The 19,862-nt window shown below is 49.1% G+C and overlaps 1 protein-coding gene and 1 long non-coding RNA gene across 4 annotated transcripts in view; one reads left to right on the top strand and one right to left on the bottom strand.

Moving 5' to 3' along the window:
* KCNJ15 (potassium inwardly rectifying channel subfamily J member 15) overlaps window positions 1-12,879 on the bottom strand; it is a 46,084-nt gene extending 33,205 nt beyond the window's left edge. The window contains exons 1-2 of one of the 3 annotated variants that reach the window (XM_060198720.1): window positions 12,793-12,879; window positions 1,177-1,445 (exon numbers count right to left, since the gene is read on the bottom strand). The gene's annotated coding sequence lies outside the window, so the exon portion shown is untranslated. The remainder of the gene's footprint in view (window positions 1-1,176; window positions 1,446-12,792) is intronic. The other 2 variants (XM_060198721.1, XM_016192183.2) reach the window with 2 other exon arrangements.
* Window positions 11,155-12,711, top strand: LOC132540502 (uncharacterized). Its single transcript, XR_009551714.1, has 2 exons — window positions 11,155-11,516; window positions 12,343-12,711. It is a non-coding gene; the product is annotated as an uncharacterized LOC132540502 (long non-coding RNA).
* Window positions 12,880-19,862: the final 6,983 nt, after the last annotated feature.

Raw genomic sequence — 19,862 nt, 5'->3', positions numbered from 1 at the left:
GGAGTGGGTGTTGGTGATTGCCAAGCTCTGTTCCACCATCTCTTCTTTTATTTGAGATAGGGAAATTATAATCCTTTAATTTCAAAGAAAGAAATTTAGAAGGAATGGGAGGGAGGGAGGGAGAGAGAGAGAGAGAGAGAGAGGTGGGAGAGAGAGAGAGGGAGAGGGAGAGAGAGAGAGATGGGACAGAGAGAGAGAGAGAGGGAGAGGGAGAGGGAGAGGGAGAGGGAGAGGGAGAGGGAGAGGGAGAGGGAGAGGGAGAGGGAGAAGGAGAAAGAGAGAGCTTCAGCCCTGCTTCACTGCTCATGAAGCTTCCCTCCTGCAGGTGGAGATGGGGGGGTTGATCCCAGGTCCTTGTACGTGGTAACATTATGCCATCTTTTCTTGGTGACCCCATTAGACTTCACCTCTTGCTGCAGCCCCCCAAGCTCCCCCACCCCTATGTGGTGTATGAGCAAGGTGGTCCCTGGCACCCCCCCCCCCGGCGCTCAGGCTGTCGGGTGCCCTGTGTCAGTGGGTTCCTGAGTCTCCTGAGCAAGGTGGTCCCTGGCACCCCCCCCCCGGCACTCAGGCTGTCGGGTGCCCTGTGTCAGTGGGTTCCTGAGTCTCCTGCTTCTCGGAGGAGCCAAGCAATCTGCCTGGGAGACGGTTCCCTTTCTCCGCCCACCTCCCTCCAATCACGCCTGTTTCAGAATGCGTAGGACTTGTACAAGCCCTAGGGTGGAGGTAGGTGGGAGCCCGGTTTATTCTTTTTCAATATCTCTCCCTCCTCCTCCTCCTTTCTCTTTCACTTTCTTCTTCCTTCCTTCCCATCTTCCTCTTCTGCCTCCTTCTCCTCCTTCTTTTTCTTCCTCCTCCTCCTCCTCCTCCACCTCCCCTCCCCCTCCATCTCTTCTCCTTTTCTCCCTCTCCTTCCCTTTCCCCTGCTCTTTCTTCTTCTCCTTCCCTTTCTCCTTCTCCTCCTTCTTCTGATACTTATTTATTTATTATTGGATAGAAACAGAGAGAAGCTGATAGGGAAAGGAGGAGATAGAGAGAAAGTCAGAGACGCCTGCAGTCCTGCTTCTCCAGTCGTGAAGCCTTCCCCCCTGCAGGTAGAGTGCAGGGGCTCAAACCCAGGTCCTCGCACCCTGTCATCTGTGCTGTCAACCAGGTGCCCCATCACCCCAGCCCTACGTGTCCCTTTTTAGTGAGCTCCTGACGTGAGGCTGACAGCCGCACCATCTCCAGGCTTGGTTCCCCAGGGAGAAGGTGCAGCAAGACAGGCTGTGGGCTTTGCCCAGACAGCTGGATTAGGTCATGGATCAAGTGCACGTGTGCTTGCAGCCTGAACGGCACCTTCGTGTTGATGCCTGTTGGTTCAGCCTGGTTTGCAGGAGGAGGGATGTGGGCCAAGTGCTGGCAGCCGGAGGAAGGTTCTGGTGGAAGTCTCCTTGTCCAGGAACCTAGGGCCCAGCAGAGAGGCGCCCCACAGATCAGGACCAAGTGGACCGAGCCCAGCCACCCAGGCTGGGGAAGGGACTCGGTTCCCATCCACTGAGGCCCGGCAATATAAGCCAAACCTCCACAGCACTCTCATCTCTGCCTCTCTCTCTCCTGAAATACGTCAGTCTTACATCAAAATTCCCATGGATGGGGCTGGAGAGATAGCTTACCAGGTGGGGGCATACACTGCTGTGTATATAGTCCACATTCTAGCCCAGATACCACATGAAAGATGCTATGGGTACAAAGGAAACTCTGTGCTGTGATCCCTCTCTCTGTCTCTCTCTCTCTCTCCCTCCCTCTCTCTCTCTCTCTCTCTCTCTCTCTCCCTCTCTCTTACCTTGTCTGTCTGTCTCTGAGTGAAATATAGCCTGGAGGACCTAGGTGGGGGTTTAGGTTGTTATGTGGAAAACTGGGAAATGTTACACATGGACCAACGACTGTATTTTACTGTTGACTGTAAACCATTAATCTCCCAATAAAAATAAAGGGGAAGAAAAGGTAGCCTGGATATGTGAGATCCTGCATGTGTACATATCTAAGTGTACAAAAACAAACATTTTTTAATTAAATATATGCCCCTAGTGGCAAGAAATACAGCCCAAAGAGAAAGAAAGTGATCTTTATAAAGAGGAAGTGGATGGTAGGACAAAATTCTCAAGTCCAAAGTAGCCGCCAAGGGCCGGCAAAATAGCTCACCTGGATAGTTCTCTGCTTCGCCACGTGTGATCTGGGTTCAAGCCGAGCCCCCACCCCATGAAAAGACTCTTCAGTGCTGGGTTTTTTCCACTCACTCTCTCTGCCTCTCTGTTCCTGACTTCTCTGAGCACGGGGCGAGAGTCACACAGGGCTCTCCTCAGGAACCCCCTGGCTGCCGGCAGAGCCCCCCAGCCTAGGTGATGCTCCGGCGGTGAGACCTGACTGCATCTGACTCTGTCTAAAGGGGGGACTTGCTCCCACATTCAGGCCCCTGAGACAGGAAGGATAGGATCCCGGACACAGAGGGGGCTTGGGGAGGAGGCCACCAGGGTCCCAGGAGACCAAGTCACAAACACCAGGAGCTGAGTCCCTTCCTCCCTGCTAAGCCTGCCTGAGAGAAGGCGACTTTTCTGGTGTCCTGAGGACCCTGAGGTTTTCTTGACCAGATATCATAGCTCCCTGTTGGTTCCCCTGGTTGAGCACACACATTACAATGCACAGGGGCCCAGGTTTAAGCCCTTGGTCCCCATCTGCAAGTGGAAGCTTCACAGGCAGTGAAGCAGTGTGGCAGATGTCTCTCTGTCTCTCCCACTCCCCCTCCCTTATCAATTTTTCTGCCCCTATCAGAAATAAGTAATACATGGAAATATTGAAAATAGGGAGTCGCATGGTAGCACAGTGGGTTAAGCGCAGGTGGCACAAAGCACAAAGACTGGTATAAGGATCCCAGTTGGAGCCCCCAGCTCCCCACCTGTAGGGGAGTCGCTTCACAGGCGGTGAAGCAGGTCTGCAGGTGTCTGTCTTTCTCTCCCCCTCTCTGTCTTCCCTTCCTCTCTCCATTTCTCTGTCCTATCCAACAATGACAACATCAATAATAACTACAACAATAACTACAACAATATAACAACAAGGGCAACAAAAGGGAATAAATACATAAATAAATACTTTTTAAATAAAAGAAATATTGAAAATAAAAGTAGGCTGGTGTGATGGCTACTTTGTCTGCACCAGGGAACTTCGGTGGAGGAGACGGATGTGGGATGGATCAAGGCAGGCAGACGCTGACAGTGAAGTGTCTTTGTGCTGTGGTGCGGTTGACATTGGAAAATCAGCCTTTTCTCTCCCAGCCTGTTTCACTATCTATGTTCAAGCCAAGTCCACACCTACACCCACACCCATGGCGGCTGTCCCAGTTGCCAGTCTGTCTGTCCAGAGTGAAAGCCAGACCTGCTCTACAAACATTCTGCCAGTGGGCTTTGGAAAATAAGAAAGGAGAGGCTCTGGGTCCCTGGAGTTAAGGGAAACACAGCTGGCGGGGCCAGGTGTGATGGGGCTTCATGCCCTTGTTGCTGGCAGGTGCCTGGGGACATTCCTTGAGTCTGAAGGATGCAGGGTTTCGCCTGTGGGAAGGATTAGATCCAAAGGCTGACCGAGGAACACAAGAAAGCAAGATTCAGGGAACCAAACTTGAGTTCCTCGGCAAAGACGCCTAAGTTGGATCAAAAATCAAGCTGCAATAGAGAGAGGGGGAGGGGTGCAAGGTGGTGGGGCACCTGGTTGAGCGCAGGGTAGAATATGCAAGGACCCAGGTTCGAGTCCCCAGTCCCCACCTACAGGGAAAAGCTTGGTGACTGGTGAATCAGGGCTACAGATGTCACTCTTTCTCTTCCTCTCTATCATCACCTCCTTCTCAATTTCTTGCTGTCTCTGCCCAATAACTAAAGATAATTTAAAAGGTGGGGGGGCGGGGAGCTATGCCCAAGACACGTTCTTGAGGCAGGCGCTCAGGTTTTCACAGAGACAAGTAGGTCTGGCTTCGCTGTGCTGCTCAGGCAATTGTGTTTTTACACATGGAAGGTCTGTGGGAATCCTGGTGTCCTCTCACGCCACTGTCCTGACCCATGGTCGGCATTTTCTCAGCCAGTCAGTGTCTTCAGGGCCCTGCAGTGTAGCACACTTGGTGCGATGCACTGGGGTGTAGACATGGTTTGTTTCCCTGTGCTCTGGACACTCCCCAAGCTCCTGTGCTACAGGCGATTTCTAGACCTTTACCGTGGTTTTAGTTCATTTCCTTATTCGAGGAAACATTCACGAAAGACATGTCTCTGATATCTGATTACTGTAAAAAATGGTGACTAATCCCTAGCACTGCAAAAACGGTATCATCTGTTTTCCATCTACACCATGCCTCGGCCTCGCGTGAGCTTAATTTAGTGCAGCTTGGCGATACGAGAATCCGGCATGAAGCCCAGCCAGTCTATCTTGGCGTTACTCTCGATCGCACTGTCATTTCACGAACATCTCATAAAAAATGCAGCAAAGGTGGGCGCGAGGAATCACATCATTGCAAGACTGGCCAGCTCCTCATGGGATGCGAGCGCTTCCACACTACGATCATCATCTCTGGCATTATGCTATTCCACTTCAGAATACTGTGCCCCAGTATGGTTCCGTAGCCCCCATGTCCACTTGGTCGATTCCAAATTATATTCCTCCATGAGGATCATTTCTGGAACCATCCGTTCCACCCCGGTTCCATGGCTGCCAGTTCTCAGCAACATCGCCCCGCCAGATATTCGTCGGGATGCGGCATCATCTAAGTTCATTTCCCACGTCTACGCTCGACCGGACCTGCCAATATACGCGGAGATCTTCGCCCACCCTGTCCAACGCTTGACATCTCGTCACCCAATCTGGTCCCCTATGCCTACACTGAACTTCTCTGTTCCAGACTCTTGGAAACAGAGTTGGCAGTCAGCTGAGGTCAAGAACAAACACCTCATCACAGACCCCTGCGAGCGTCAACCCGGCTTTGACCTGGCACGTTATGATCGGGCCCTCCTCCATCGCTATCGAACAGGCCATGGCCGGTGCGCCGCTATGTTCCATCGCTGGGGGGCCAGAGACGACCCGAACTGCCCCTGCGGCTCCAGACAGACTATGACCCACATAGTCAACGACTGCCACCTCTCCAGATTCAAAGGAGGTCTGGGAACTTGACATCAGGCTCAACCTGACGCTGTTGACTGGCTACGGAAGAAGGGCAAACGCTAGAAGAAGAAGAATTTCCTTATTCACTTTGTTTATGTGGCTTAAAACCAAACCCATGATATTTTTGAGATTTTTTTCCTCCCCCCCATTTTATTGGACAGGACAGAGAGAGGTTGAGAGAAGAGGGGGAGATAGAGAGAGACAGACACCTGTAGACCAGTGTCCCCCCTGCAGACGGGGAGCCAGGGGCTTGAACCCAGATCCTTTCACGGGCCCCTGCACTTCGTGCATTTAACTGGCTATACTACAGCCCAGCCTCCTTTATTCCTCCTCCTCCTTCTCTTCTTTTCTTTTTCTTCTCCTCCTCTTCTCTGTCTCCTCATGTTCCTCCTTCTTCTCTTTTTCCTCCTCCTGTTCCTCCTTCTCCTCCTCCTCTCCCTCTCTTTCCACTTAATACCGAGCTCTGAAGTGAACTTGGGGGCCTCATATATGCACAATTTCACCAAGCTGCCTCCCTGATCCAACTTCTCCTTCATGTTTTTGAAGGATTTTGGAGAAAGAATGCAGGTCTCCAGCACTGGCACTCATGAAGCTTCCCCAGTGCTGCTCGCGGTGTACCCATGTGGGGCCAGAGCACAGACACAAGACTTCAAGACCAGGAACTGATTATTCTCACTACACCAGCTGCCCTGGGCCGGATCAGTGCTGCCTGAGGGGGTGGTACTCTCGCTCTAGGCTCTGGGACCTCCACCATGCAGACATTCTCCCGGTTCTAGCTTGGAGATTAAAAAAAAAAAACTTTATTTATTTATTTATTTGAATGAGAGAGAGAAAGAGAGCCATGGTGTCTGTGCAGTAACATTCCCAGTTAAGTGCACATGCCACTTAAAACCAGATTTGAGGACCTGCTCCCCATCTGCAGGGATTTATACTTCATGAGCGGTGAAGCAGGTCTGCAGGTGTCTCTCTCACTCCCTCTCCATCTCCCTGGCCCCTCTTAATTTCTCTCTAGCCTGTCAATTTTTTTTTTAAAAAAATGGCTGCCTGGATCTGTGGATTCATGGCAGAGAGCCCCAGCGATAACCATGGGAAAGAGAGAGAGAGAGAGAGGCCAGAGCGATGTTCAGCTGTGGTTGATGGTGGTGCTGGGGATTGAACCTGGGACCTCAGAGCCTCAGGCAGGAGAATCTTTGCAGAACCATGATGCTGTCTCCCCAGCCCTAGTTTGGAGACTTTTCAAAAGGAAAGAGGGCACTGGGGTTTTTTGTTTTTTCTTTTTTGAGGGAGTGTGGGAGGTATTTTTGGTTGGTTGGCTGGTTGTTGGTTTTTCCCAGAACACTGCTCAGTTCTGACTTCTGTTGGTGCTGGGGTATTAAACTGAAAGCCCAGTGCCTTGGGCAGGGAAGCCACTTTGCAGAACCCCTCTGCTGGCTCCCTAGTCCCAAGAACAGGAATTTCAGTGCCTGCCTCAGGGCTGCAGTGGACGGGGACTTCGCAAGCACCTGCTACTGAGCCCAGCTGTGACCGCCAGGTAGTGCCAGGCACGAGGATTGACCTTCTGGTGGTGCCACCTATCAGGGAAAGGAGACAGGTGCTGGCTGTCACCCAGAGCAGTTCCCTATTTATCACTACTCCTTAGATACGGAGAAGTGGGAGTCGGGCGGTGGCACAGTGGGTTAAGTGCATATGGCACAAAGCACGGGGACCAGCATAAGGATCCCGGTTCGAGCCCCCGGCTCCCTACCTGCAGGGGAGACACTTCACAGGCGGTGAAGCAGGTCTGCAGGTGTCTGTCTTTCTCTCCCCCTCTCTGTCTTCCCCTCCTCTCTCCACTTCTCTCTGTCCTATCCAACAACATCAACATCAACAATAACAATAATAACCACAACAATAAAAAACAACAAGGGCAACAAAAGGGAAAGTAAAAGTAAAAAGCCTTAAGATAACGGAGAAGCAACATGACTTGGTATTTTTCTTATTACTTATTACAGAGTTACTTACAGGACAGCCAGCAACTAGCATTTGCACCAGACAGGGTCTCGACACAGCTATGCTTGCAGACCATGTGCCCTTTTGTGCACAAGGCTCTGGGTCCAAGGCCCTGAATCACTTGGGACACTGTAAGGGAGGTCCCTGGATGGTGGAGCAGTGCTGTAGTGTCTCTCTTTTCCTCTCTCTTTTTAAAAGATAATTAATTTTTTATTACTAGATAAGATAGAGAGAAATTGAGAGTGGAGGGGGAGATAGAGGTAAAGAGACAGAGAGCCACCTGCAGCCCTGTTTCACCATTCATGAAGCTTTCTTCCTGCAGGTTGGGACCAGGGGCTTGAACTCTGGTCCTTGCACATTGTAATGTGAGCTCAAGCAGGCGCACCAACACTTGGACCCTCCTTTCTCTTTCTTACATCCTCTCCTCTCCCCCAATCCCTCTGCTAAAATAAAGAATGTAAAATTTGGTGACACCAGAGTAGTGCTATTGTCCATGGCCCTGGTTCCACACAAAATAAAGTAAATTAATCCAGCTGACCCTTCAGGAATCAAAAACTGGATCTTTAATGGGTGATAGACAGTAGATTTACCTTAAAGTTCATGCTACCCAAGCTTTGGGGTTTGTATTTTGCTTCATTTTAGTTTGTTTTGTTTATCTCTCCAGCCTGCTCCAACTCTGTGTGTCTGTTTGTAAGTCATACACTGCGTGTGCTCTCCTTAGAAAGAGTCCCTCAAACTGTATAATCTTAAACCTTCATAAATTCTTCTTTTGTGGAAGCTGAACACCCAGTTGAGAGCACATATTATTATGTGCCCCATTATTATGAGGCCCAGGTTCAAGCCCCTACTCCCCACCTCCAGGGGGGGAGCTTTGTGGGTGGTGAAGTGAGTCCTATCTATCTGTTGACCTGTCTGTCTATCTATCTATCTAGCTATCTAGCTCTCATCTATCTTCTATCTGTCTTCCCTCCCCCTCTCAATGTCTCTCTCTCATCAAATAAAATAGAAATGGAAAAAATGGCTACTGAAAGGAATGGATTTATAGTTCTAGCACTGAGCTCTGACAGTAACCCTGGTGGCAAATCTCTCTCTCTCTCTCTGTGTGTGTGTGTGTGTGTGTGTGTGTGTGTGTGTAGCCTGAGCCTTGCAAATGTATAACTTCAGTGTTCCCAGCTGGCTGGGTTTTTTTCAGTGAGAAAGCCCAGAGAGTGGGCATGGGAGGGATGCCACAGTGTCCTCTGATGCCCTAGGAGCCCCCGTGTGGTACCAGGCCTTGGAACCAGGGTCTTGCATATGATGAGGCAGGAGCCCTACCCAGTGATCTGAGGTCTCTTGAACCCAGGGGCAGTGCCCCAAGTGCATGTGTGCAGGAACCAGGACAGCCTCCAGCCGAGAGCAGCCCCTCTCCTTTGTGTCATCCCACAGCCGAGCCACACTGAGCACCTGAAACATGGCCTCAGGGGCTTTGGTTTTTTGAGAGAAGAGTGATTCTCTCTCCCCAGGTCCTCAAGAAGCAGACCTGCCAGGGTAGCCTTTATCCAGGGAGAACCCGGGCCTTCTGCCTAGATGGTCCGCTACCTGCCTGTGATCTGCCACCAGAAAGTGACTTGAGTGGCACGTGGAGCTGAGGGAGCCAGCGCACGCCTGTCCCCTTCCAGATCACCTGCACTGCTGAGGGACAGACAGAGGTCAGTCTCAGCCCCCTTCATTCAGCCACCAAGCCCCCAGTGGACCCCTCCACCAGCTGGACATACATCGATTTACAAAATTACAAGAAAACAGGGACAACTCCACACCGTTCCCACCACCAGAGTTCTGGGTCCCTGTTCTCTCCACTGGAAGCTACAGTAGTTCTCCTAAGGTTGCAGACATGGGTCAACTATTCTTCCCACAGCCATCTGTCTGTATTTGCATATAGCTGGCCTTTTTTTTTTTTTATAGGTCCCATCTTCTTTTCCTTCCCAAGTGACAACTACACCTATTACTACACCCAAATGTCCCTCTCTTTGTTCACTTCTCTCTCCGGGTCCTGATGGAATTGGAGTTCAGGGCTCTCTGAACATTTCTCCCCTTCTGGGAACATGGACCCAAATTCTTTATGGGGAGCAGAAGGTGGGAGTTCTGGCTCTGTCATTGCTTCTCCGCTGGACATGGGTGTTGGCAGGTGGATCCCCACCCCCAGCCTGTGTCTGTCTGTCCCTAGTGGGCAGAGCTCTAGGGCGGGCTGCACTCATATTCAAAGGGACACACAGGGGGTGACGGTGAAGGGTTGGACAAGACAAGGACAGGTGACAGCGTGTGACTCGCTTGGTTCTTCCACTGAGTCCTGAATGTGTTTGAGCCCTTCTCTGCAAGGTGTAAAAGCTGAATTCTCCTCTAGCCATCATTTCCATTTTTTATTTATTTATTTATTTATTTATTTGCCTCCAGAGTTATTGCTGGGGCTCAGTGCCTGCATTAAACACTGAAGGAAATGTTCAAGGCACTTCCTCTGCCCTCCACAGCAGTCCCCGGGGGACCTCCCCTGCTCTTGGCTCAGTTTCTGGAATGTTCTAAGATTCTGCAGGGTCCACTGGCAAAGACACCCTGCAAACAATTCTGGTCTCTGAAGCAGGCCCTGCTAGGGAATTAGGGCTCCTATGGGCTCGCACACATGAGTGGGGGTGGGGGGAATCAAGAAATTCTCTTTTATAATCTTTGTATTTATTTATTTATTTATTTATTATTTCTGCCACTTAGGGTTAATGTTGGGGCTTGACACTAGCACTACAAATCCACTGCTCCTAGAGACCCTTTCTTTCTTTCTTTCTTTCTTTTTTTTCTTAATTTTTATTATATAGGACAGAAAAAAATTGAGAGAGGACTGGGAGAGATATATATAGACAGAAAGTGTAGTGCACCTTGTTAAGCACATACGTCACCAAGCACAAGGTTCTAGATTTGAGCCCCCCACTCCCCGCTGGGAAGAGGGGTCACTTTCCAAGTGGTGAAGCAGGTCTGCATGTGTCTATCTTTGTCTCTTCCTCTCTCTCTCTCTCTCCCCCTCCTCTCTCTGTCCTTTCAAGTAAAATAAAGGAAAAAATGGAAAGGAAAACCTGGGGTGGGGGAGGTGGTGGTGCATCTAGTTAAGCACACACATTACAGTGCACAAGGACCCAGGTTCAAGTCCCTGGTCCCCACGTGCAGGTTGGGGGAAGCTTCATGAGTGGAGGAGCAGGGATGCACGTGTCTCTCTGTGCTTCGATCTCTGTTTTCCCCACTCCTCTCAATTTATCTCTCTCTATCCAATACTGAAAAATAAATAATATAAAAGAAAGAAGAAATAAAGAGAGAAAGAAAGAAAGAAAGAAAGAAAAATGACCACAGGGAATGGTGGCTTTATAGTGCCAGTACTGAGCCCCAGTGATAACCCTGGTGGTAATTTAAAAAAGAGAGAGACCTACTGACTTGCTTTACTACTTCTGAAGCATCCCCTCTGCAGATGGGGAGTAGCGGCTCGAACCCAGTTCCTTAAGCCTGGCAATGTGTGAGCTTAACCAGCTGAGCCACCACTCTGGCCAGCAGAAAATTCTCTGTCCAGCTCTTGACATTTAGGTATAAAGTTCACAAAAGGCTGCCTCTTTCTGGCACCTCATGTCCCAAGAGGATAGCTGTGTTTGGTACTGCATGGTTCAGTTATGCAGGTCTGTACACACACACACACACACCCCAAATCACCCTGAGTTCAGCCTTCCAAGACTGTCTTCTTGCCATGGCAGGGCAGGGCAGGGCAGGGCAGGGCCTAGCACAGTCCCAGAAAGAGCCAGAAGACCTGCTTTTGTTGGCTGGCTCTGCAAGACTCCTGGCTGAGAATCGGGGTCCTGGCCCCCACACACACCCAAAATGCGGGTTCTCTGCTCTGGTTTGAGTACCAGGAGAGGAAATTGGGGAAATAAACTTTCTGTAAGGTGACCACAACTAAGGAGCTGGGGGGGGGGGTGGGCAGTGGCAAGAAAGGCGGAGGACTTTTTGGAAAATAAAATTACAAAAGCAAAAAATTTAAAAAAAAAAAAAATTTCCTTCAGCAACCAAGACAGTCAAACCCAGCGAAGTCCGTTCTGAGCGAAGCCCCCTGCCACCCCCAAATAGACAGGCTTGGTGTTTCATTTCTTGAACTCAGGGGAGCTGATGAGCATTGCTGAGGTGCTAAGAAGACCCGGGGTTGGGGGTTTGTTGGAAATCTCTTTTTCAACCTTTCCTGCCAATGGGCCCTGTGGCCTCTGACCTCCTGGGGAGGGGAGGGGGGGTCTCACACTCACAGCAAAGGAAGAGGCCTAGGGGACAGAGAGGCTGGCTGTTGGCCTTCCCGTGAGGTAAGTGTTTAACTGCTCAGCTGAGACCCTAAGAGTGGCTTTAAAAAAATGCACTGGAGTGCTACTCAACTTTGCTGTTGGTCTTTACAACCATGCGAAACAGAGAAATCTGTCACCTGAGGCTGTGGCTAATTTGCTTAAACATTTGGGAGACAGGACCAAGGGAGATAGAATCTGAAATGACAGGTAGGGGTGTGTGTGTGTGTGTGTGTGTGTGTGTGTGTGTGTGTGTGTGTACATGTATGCACTGAGCTATGATTTCTGAACTTTCCAGAAAAGAAAAGAACTCTGAATCTCTCTTGTGTTTCCAAATCCTTCCTTCCTTTAGGTCAAGGAAGTTGGGGGGTGGGGAGAAGGCAAGATTAAGAGATTTTTATGATGCCAATAAATAAAAAAAAATAATAAAACATTACGGCAAAGTTAGCCTTGGGTGGGACGCATTTTGAGCCTTTAACATTCCCTCCTTGAGGGTTTCATTCCATGCTGCCGCCCCACCTGTGTCTTCCACAGAGTGTGCACCACAGAGACATCTAGACGGCCGTCAGACAGAAAAGGCTGGTTTCCTTCAGGTGACTGAAGGTGGAGATGCAGAAAGGGTGTGAGGGCGTCGGGGACATCTCACCCCGCCCCCCCGCCGGGCAGTTATTAGCTACGAGTAGCCTGAACACACAGGGCATTTTACACCGATTATAAAATGCATTATCCACGGGTCCTGGGCTGGGTTTACAACGTCTCCAAAGTCAGAATTGTTTACATCCTTAATACCTACCACAGAAAACTTACATAACTTTTTTTTTCTCTCTCTCTCTCTCCTCTCCATGGATAGGTAACAGATTTTAAAATATCTCCATGAGGTTTCGTCTTACCCAGCTTGCACTGACTTAAGGAAAATAATCTTCCCAGCCCGGCGCAAACCTCAGAACTCTCTAACAGTTGCTCTTGATCTGACGGATACGGAGAGAGGAAAAAGCCTTGCAAAGAGACATTGGGGTGATGCGTCTCCCCGCCATCTACACAGCTTCCATGCACAGCGAAGAGAGAAGAGACCATCTGGATGTGGTTTCACAGACGAGATGAAAGCACTCTGCAGACAGCCCTTGTAAAGCCACAGCCCACCCACCCGACCACAGATAAGCTGGATTTTTTAAGTCCATGTTAAAAGAATCACAGGGATCCCATTCCTTTTTCCTCCTCAGTCAGCTTTTTTCCCCCTCCCCCGAAATGGCTCCAGTATAAGAGTTCTGACATAGATGTTTGAAGAAAGGGCACCTCTTACCTGCAAGGCTGGGGAATGCAGATTCCTGGCTAGATGTGGGGTTGTAACACAGCAAGGTCCTGATCAGTCCAGCAGATGTAGGCTGCCCTGAGAGGAGGAGGTGTGGAGATTCTCCCAGCCCGAAGAGAACTCCCCCCACCCACCCACCCACCCCTGCTCCCTGTCAGTTAGAGACAAGTTGGTACAAGTTGGACTAGGATTTACCTGAGGAAGCTGAGGAGAGAGGAGAGGAGAGATTGGGCGGGCAGAGGGAGGGAGAGAGGGAGGGAGGAGGAGGGAGGGGAGGAAGGAGAGAAAGTGAGAGGGAGGGAGGAAGGAGGGAGGGAGGGACAGAGGGAAGGAATCTGAGCAAGGTCTCCCTGTCAGCACTGTGTCCTCAGGAACCTTAGGGACCAGCACAGATTGGAAATATCTGACCCTGTTTCTCCACACACCTGTACAGAAACACCCTCCCACTTGGAAGGAATGCAGGCTGGGCCGCCCTGGCCAGAGCCTTTGCAAGTCTCCCTAAGTCAACCAGAAATCAATAATTAGCTACCACTATCACTTCTCAAAAGGGCTCCTGGACCTGGGGCTCCCTCCTCCTCTTCTAGCTCCTCGGAATAGCAAAATCTACCTCCCCCTCACCCCAGGAACAGTAGGCACAGGAGGGCCAGGTGCCACAGATGTGGAGAGGAGGAAGGAAAAGGCACTGAGAGAACCCCCCCCACACACACACACACAGACACACAGACACACAGACACACAGACAACACCACCACTCTGCTGTTGGTTGATCTGGCTTCCTGCCTCTCTCCTCAACATGCAAACTAATGAACAAACAAGCAAAACCTGGTTCTTCAGGATCATGGAGGTTGGGAGTGAGAACCATATTGGAATCTGGGTTTCAGCCTTTTATTTACTTGGTTATTTTGCAAGCAGTGTCTGGCAGGCCTTGGAGAAATGATCAGAACTCCATCCTTGGGGCAGGGGAGATGGCATCATCCTTTTTTGTTTGCTTGTTTTTAATCTTTATTTATAAAAAGGAAACACTGACAAAATACATACGATAAGAGGGGTACAGCTCCACACAATTCCCACCACCAGAACTCCGTATCCCATCCCCTCCCCTGATCTACTCTCCTTGGCCTGTTTCTCTCGTTCTCTAGTGGGGCAGGGCTCTGGGGAGGGGACGTTCTGGGACACACTGTTGAGGTCGTCTGCCCAAGGAGTTGAAGATGAATTTGTAGTAGCATCTGCATTTGGCAGTTGAGTTGGTAAGATACAAAGCAGGACAAAATGTTTAATAAACAAGAACCCTAAAGTAGGAATAGAGCAGGTGGGAATAGGGATTTAATGGTGGGTAGAAGCTAGGAAGTCTATCTTTTGGTCTGTTTCTAGGGTTCCATGATGGGTCATTTTTGCCTGATGTTTATCTCTAACCTGCAAGTGGACTAAAAAAAACTGTCTGGGAAGATGATGTCATAGTTGACAATAGGCCTAGAAAGCTGGATCAGGGGAGGGAGTAGCTCCCAAGTCTGGGAAAAGTATATAAATATCGTTAACTCTAGGCCCTATTGATCTGACCCAGGGCCCACATCTATATTCACATTGAGCACAGGAGCCTGTGTGACCTCTGAATCCCTGCCAGTCTGAGCTCACAGTCCATGGGCACAGCTGGGAACATTCTAGGCTGCCCTCATTTCAGGATCCGTCTTCCTAGAGGGGCAGAGCAGGCTGACCCAGCCCCCCTTTGGAGAGTGGGGCCGTCCCTACCATTGCTAGTTCATAGTGAGGCCACAGTCCTGAAGAAGCCCATGAAAGGGCTTCTAATGACATCCCCTGTGAGTGTGACCAGTGATGGTGGAGAGAGGTATGTCTCAGAGAATTAGACCCACTGTATCCATAAGGAGATGCAAGGATTCCCCGGCTAGGGCCCCAAGTGATGGGGTGGCCTGGCAGTGGCCAAGAAGGCCACCATTAAATGACCTGGTCTCTTGCCCTTATTCACACACTTGAATTCTTGATGGGGAGTCTTTTGGGATCCTTCTGACCCTGGTCAAGGTGTCACACAAAGTCCCTCTGTCCAGGGAGGCACAGAGAGTACAGGCCCTTGCTGAGTCCTAGGAGAATCCCCGTAGGAGTTGCTCTCAGTGTCACCCCTGCTGGGGTCCAATGGCCACACCCAGGAAAACAAAGCTCTTCTGCTACCAAGAACACCATGCTCTCTCCCCTGTCCCTACCTGGGCATCCCACTGGGACCAGGTGGCTGGCACTTGCTTTGACTAGAAGGAGCAGGGAGAGCAGTGACTTGAGTCCCTGCGCATGAAGGTGAAGATGTCCCATCTCTCGTGAATTCTGGGTTGCTCTCCCACTGCAACTCCCTCCTTAGTCTTGGGTATAAGGCCACTTTATATAGGGGACTTGAGTTGAATGGGAGCGAGAGATGACAGGTGTCATTCTAGTGAAGGGCAGAGAGGGAGGGCCTGTGAGCTCTGTATCTCCTCCCCATATGAAGAGTGGTGACCCCACCTCAAGCCCCAGGCATTAGTTATTTCATTTACTTCCCCAATGCAGACACATTCTATCTCCTTTCTTATCTTGGGAATCCAGGGACTCCCTGGAGTGTGTAGTGACCCCAGGACTCCCAGCTTGAGAGAATGGCAACGTCTGCACTCCTTAGAGTCAGTAGTCTTTCTCCAAAACTGAAATAAGATTGGAATTATAAACATTCCCCCTTAGAGTGGTCTAAGAGGTGGCACAGTGGATCAAGCATTAGACTTTCAAGTATGAGGTCCTGGGTTTAATCCCTGGCAGCACATGTATCAGAGTGATGTTTGCTTCTTTCTCTCTTTCTCCTACTATCTTCTTCTTGAATAAATAAATTAAAATCTTGAGAGTTGGGCAGTAGCGCACATGGCGTGAAGCGCAAGGATCCCAGTTCAAGCCCCCAGCTCCCCACCTGCGGGCGGCAGGGGGGGTCACTTCACAGGCGGAGAAGCAGGTCTGCAGGTGTTTGTCCTTCTCTCCCCCTCTCTGTCTCCCCTCCTCTCTCAACTTCTCTCTGTCCAGTACAACAACAGCAATGACAACAATAATAATAATAACGATGACAACAACAAGGGTAACAACAAGGGCAACAAAGTGGGAAAAATGGCCTCCAGGACCAGTGAATTCATGGTGCAGGCACCGAGCCCCAGCAATAACCCTGGAAGCAAAATAAATAAATAAATAAATAAATAGATAAATAAATAAATAAAAATTTTTTAAAAATTTAATCCCCTGTAAACACAGAGGTGGAAAAGATTTTTGGAGCTGGAATTTTGAACCCAGGGTTCTGGAACTGACTGGGCTCTGGTGCTTTGCACAGGCTGTTTCTTCAGTCTGGAAGGTTCTGTCCCTTTACTCCCCCCTTCCTGTCACAGGTCAGCTCTGAGCCCACACAGTCCTTGCTCAGAGCTCCCCTCGCAGGTGGGCCCCCGGAGAACTCTGTGCCTCGTTCTCCCCTGAATTTGGAAGTCACCCACTTTGCCCTGGATTGTCCTTCCTTTCTTTACCATCCATGTTTCTTTTTAAATTTTAAACCTTTATTTATTTATTTATTTATTTATTTATTTATTTATTTACTTATTTATTTGTTATTGGATAGAGACACAGAAATTGAGAGGGGAGGGAGAGATAGAGAGGGAGAAAGACAGATACCTGCAGACCTGCTTCACTATTGTGTAGCGACTCCTGCTGCAGTTGAGGAATGGGGGATGGGGACTCAAACCTGGATCCTTGCAGGAGTCCCTGCTCTTAGTACTGCCTGTGCTTAACCAGGTATGCCACTGCCCGCCAGCCCTAAGGGGCTGGGGGGTTATAATCCCAATCTTACACTTCAGTTCTGGAGCAAGACTATCAGCTCTAAGAACAACAGACTTTGAGTGGCTGTGTCATTCTCTCAAGATCCAAGTCCTGGGGTCACCGTACATCTTCCCGTCTCTCCAGAGACACCTGGCACATCCCAGCCCCCTCCCCCCCACAAAACCCACTCATCCAGCAGCTTCATAAAATATTACCCGTGGAGATGGGACTTTGTCGCCATTGAATTTTAATTCTCGCCTTTGTGAATGTTTAATAAGTACTCCTGTCTCAACTCTGGTTGGTCAGCTACTCTCTGAACACTCTCCCTGTACAAAGGTCTTTTGGGAGAATAACTGATTTGAGGCTCAGACCCCAGAGAAGTGAGCAGGGCCTTGCAGGCTGAGGGAGTGGTCTTGAGAGAGGGTAGGCGCAGTCTCAGAGCAGTAGGGCTGGGAGAATTAAAGCAATAACCCCTCTCACTCGCAATCCAGGTGTTTCCCCTGAGGCAAAACTTTCCCCAAATTACCCTGCTGCAGACACACTTCCGCACACACAGACTGCTGGGAATATCAGGTGTACACAGCATACACTCTCATGATAGTCTGATACCAGGCAAGGCTTATTCCTGGAGGATCCTCCATAGTCAAGTTCATATTCACTCAGAGGGCGGTCTTAAAAGAGATGAACAGGGAGTCCGGCGGTAGCACAGCAGGTTAAGTGCACGTGGTGCAAAGCACAAGGACCGGACCGGTTAGGATCCCAGTTCGCACCCCCGGTTCCCCACCTGCATGGGAGTCACTTCACAGGCGGTGAAGCAGGTCTGCAGGCCTCTCTCTATCTCTCTTCCTCTCTATCTCACCCTTCTCTCTCAATTTCTCTCTGTCTCTATCCAATAACAAATAATTTTTTTTTAAAAAGAGATGAACAGTGCTCTGCTCCTATGTTTTGGTTCCTGTTAAGCAATTCATCCCACTTTTTTAAACAATATTTTTTCCTTTATTGGGGGAGGTTTACAGTCACCAGTAAATACAATAGTTTGTCCATGCATAACATTTCTCAGTTTTCCACACAACAATACAACCCCCACTAGGTCCTCTGTCATCCTTTTCCAGGACCTGTACTCTCTCCTCACCCACCCCAGAGTCTTTGACTTTGGAGCAAGACACCAACTCCAGTTCAGGTTCTACTTGTGTTTTCTCTTCTGATCTTATTTTTCAACTTCTGCCTGTGAGTGAGATCATCCCATATTTGTCCTTCTGTTTCTGACTTATCTCACTTAACATGATTTCTCCAAGCTCCATCCAAGATGGGCTGAAAATGGTGACGTCACCATTTTTAACAGCTGAGTAGTATTCCATTGTGTGTCTAGACCACACCTTGCTCAGCCGCTCACCTGTTGTAGGACACCTGGGTTAGACATCCCACTTTGTATCTTACTGCTTTTCAGCCACCAAAATTTCAGATGCTACTAGGACTCCATCCTGACTTCCCTGAGCAGACAACCTCACCAATATGTCCTAGAACCTACCCCCACCTCCCCCAAAGCCCTGCTCCACTAGGGAAAGATAGAAATAGGCTGGGGGGGGGGGAATGGATCCACCTGCCAACGCCCATGTCCAGTGGAGAAGCAATGACAGAAGCCAGACCTTCCACCTTCTGCTCCCCATAAAGAATTTTGGCCCATTATCCCAGAAGGGTAAAAAAAAAATAGGGAAGTTTTCAATGGAGGGGATGGGACATGAACTCTGGGGGTGGGAAATATGTGGGATTGTACCCCTATTATCTTACAAGCTTGTTCATCATTATTAAATCACTGACAAAATTTTTTTAAAAAATGAAAGAACATCAGGGGATAGTTCAGCTCCTTTGGTCTTTTGTTGCTTCAGAATCTGAGCACTGCAGATGCCAGGGAGAGCCCTGGAGATTGTAGAGGGACAGCTTAGAACAGGTCTAGACATAGTCATAGTTTTGCTTGTAGAGGTGGGGAACCCCTCTAGTCTTTTCTCCCCTCTGCTCCTTGCCCTGAATCCAGCACCAGTCCTCTAACCTGAGCCTCTTACAAGCTGCTTCATTCACTTCCCCAGTTGGACATGCTGAGAGGCTGGGGAGCAGAAGGTAAGCCCATGAGGGTCCTTTGTTGAACCAACTGGGACCACACCCCACAGCATTCTTTGGGATGAGCAAGGCTGGCAGCTGGGCTTGGTCAGTTGCAGCACAATAGAAATCCTACAAAAACACCACCACCCCAAATTTTAAAATGTGAGAATTCGGAGCTGGGAGATAACTCAATGTATAGGCACCATACGTGGGACTCTGGGTTTGAGCCCCAACACCACATGGGAGCACATAGGGTAACACCCAAAGGAGCTATGTTATGGTGGAGGGGTGTTGTGGTGTCTGTCCTCTCTTTCTGTCTGTCTCTCCTTCTCTGTAAGTAACAGAACAAAGATATTTTTAAAGTGCCTCTAGTTCCATCAGCCTGGGAGGAGGAAGATATAGATGATATAGATATAGACATAGACATAGACGTAGACGTAGACGTAGACGTAGTCATAGTCATAGACATAGACACAGACACAGTCATAGACATAGACATAGACACAGACACAGTCATAGACATAGACATAGACATAGACACAGACACAGTCATAGACATAGACATAGACACATAGTCATAGACATAGACATAGATAGAGACACAGACACAGTCATAGACATAGACATAGACATAGTCATAGGCATAGACATAGTCATAGACATAGACATAGACATAGTCATAGACATAGACTAGACATAGACATAGTCATAGACACAGACACAGACATAGACTAGACATAGACATAGACATAGACATAGTCATAGACATAGACATAGACATAGACATAGTCATAGACATAGTCATAGTCATAGACATAGACATAGACATAGACATAGACATAGTCATAGACATAGACATAGACATAGACTAGACATAGACATAGTCATAGACACAGACATAGACTAGACATAGACATAGACATAGTCATAGACATAGACATAGACATAGTCACAGTCATAGACATAGTCATAGTCATAGACATAGACATAGATACAGACACAGTCATAGACATAGACATAGTCATAGTCATAGACATAGACATAGACATAGACATAGACATAGACATAGACATAGACATAGACATAGAAATAGACTAGACATAGACACAGACATAGTCATAGACATAGTCATAGACATAGACATAGTC

The sequence above is a fragment of the Erinaceus europaeus genome, chromosome 9, assembly GCF_950295315.1.
Source record: "Erinaceus europaeus chromosome 9, mEriEur2.1, whole genome shotgun sequence".
NCBI lineage: Eukaryota > Metazoa > Chordata > Mammalia > Eulipotyphla > Erinaceidae > Erinaceus > Erinaceus europaeus.
Note: the sequence above shows the minus strand (reverse complement) of the source record. Positions and strands in the feature narration are given on the sequence as shown.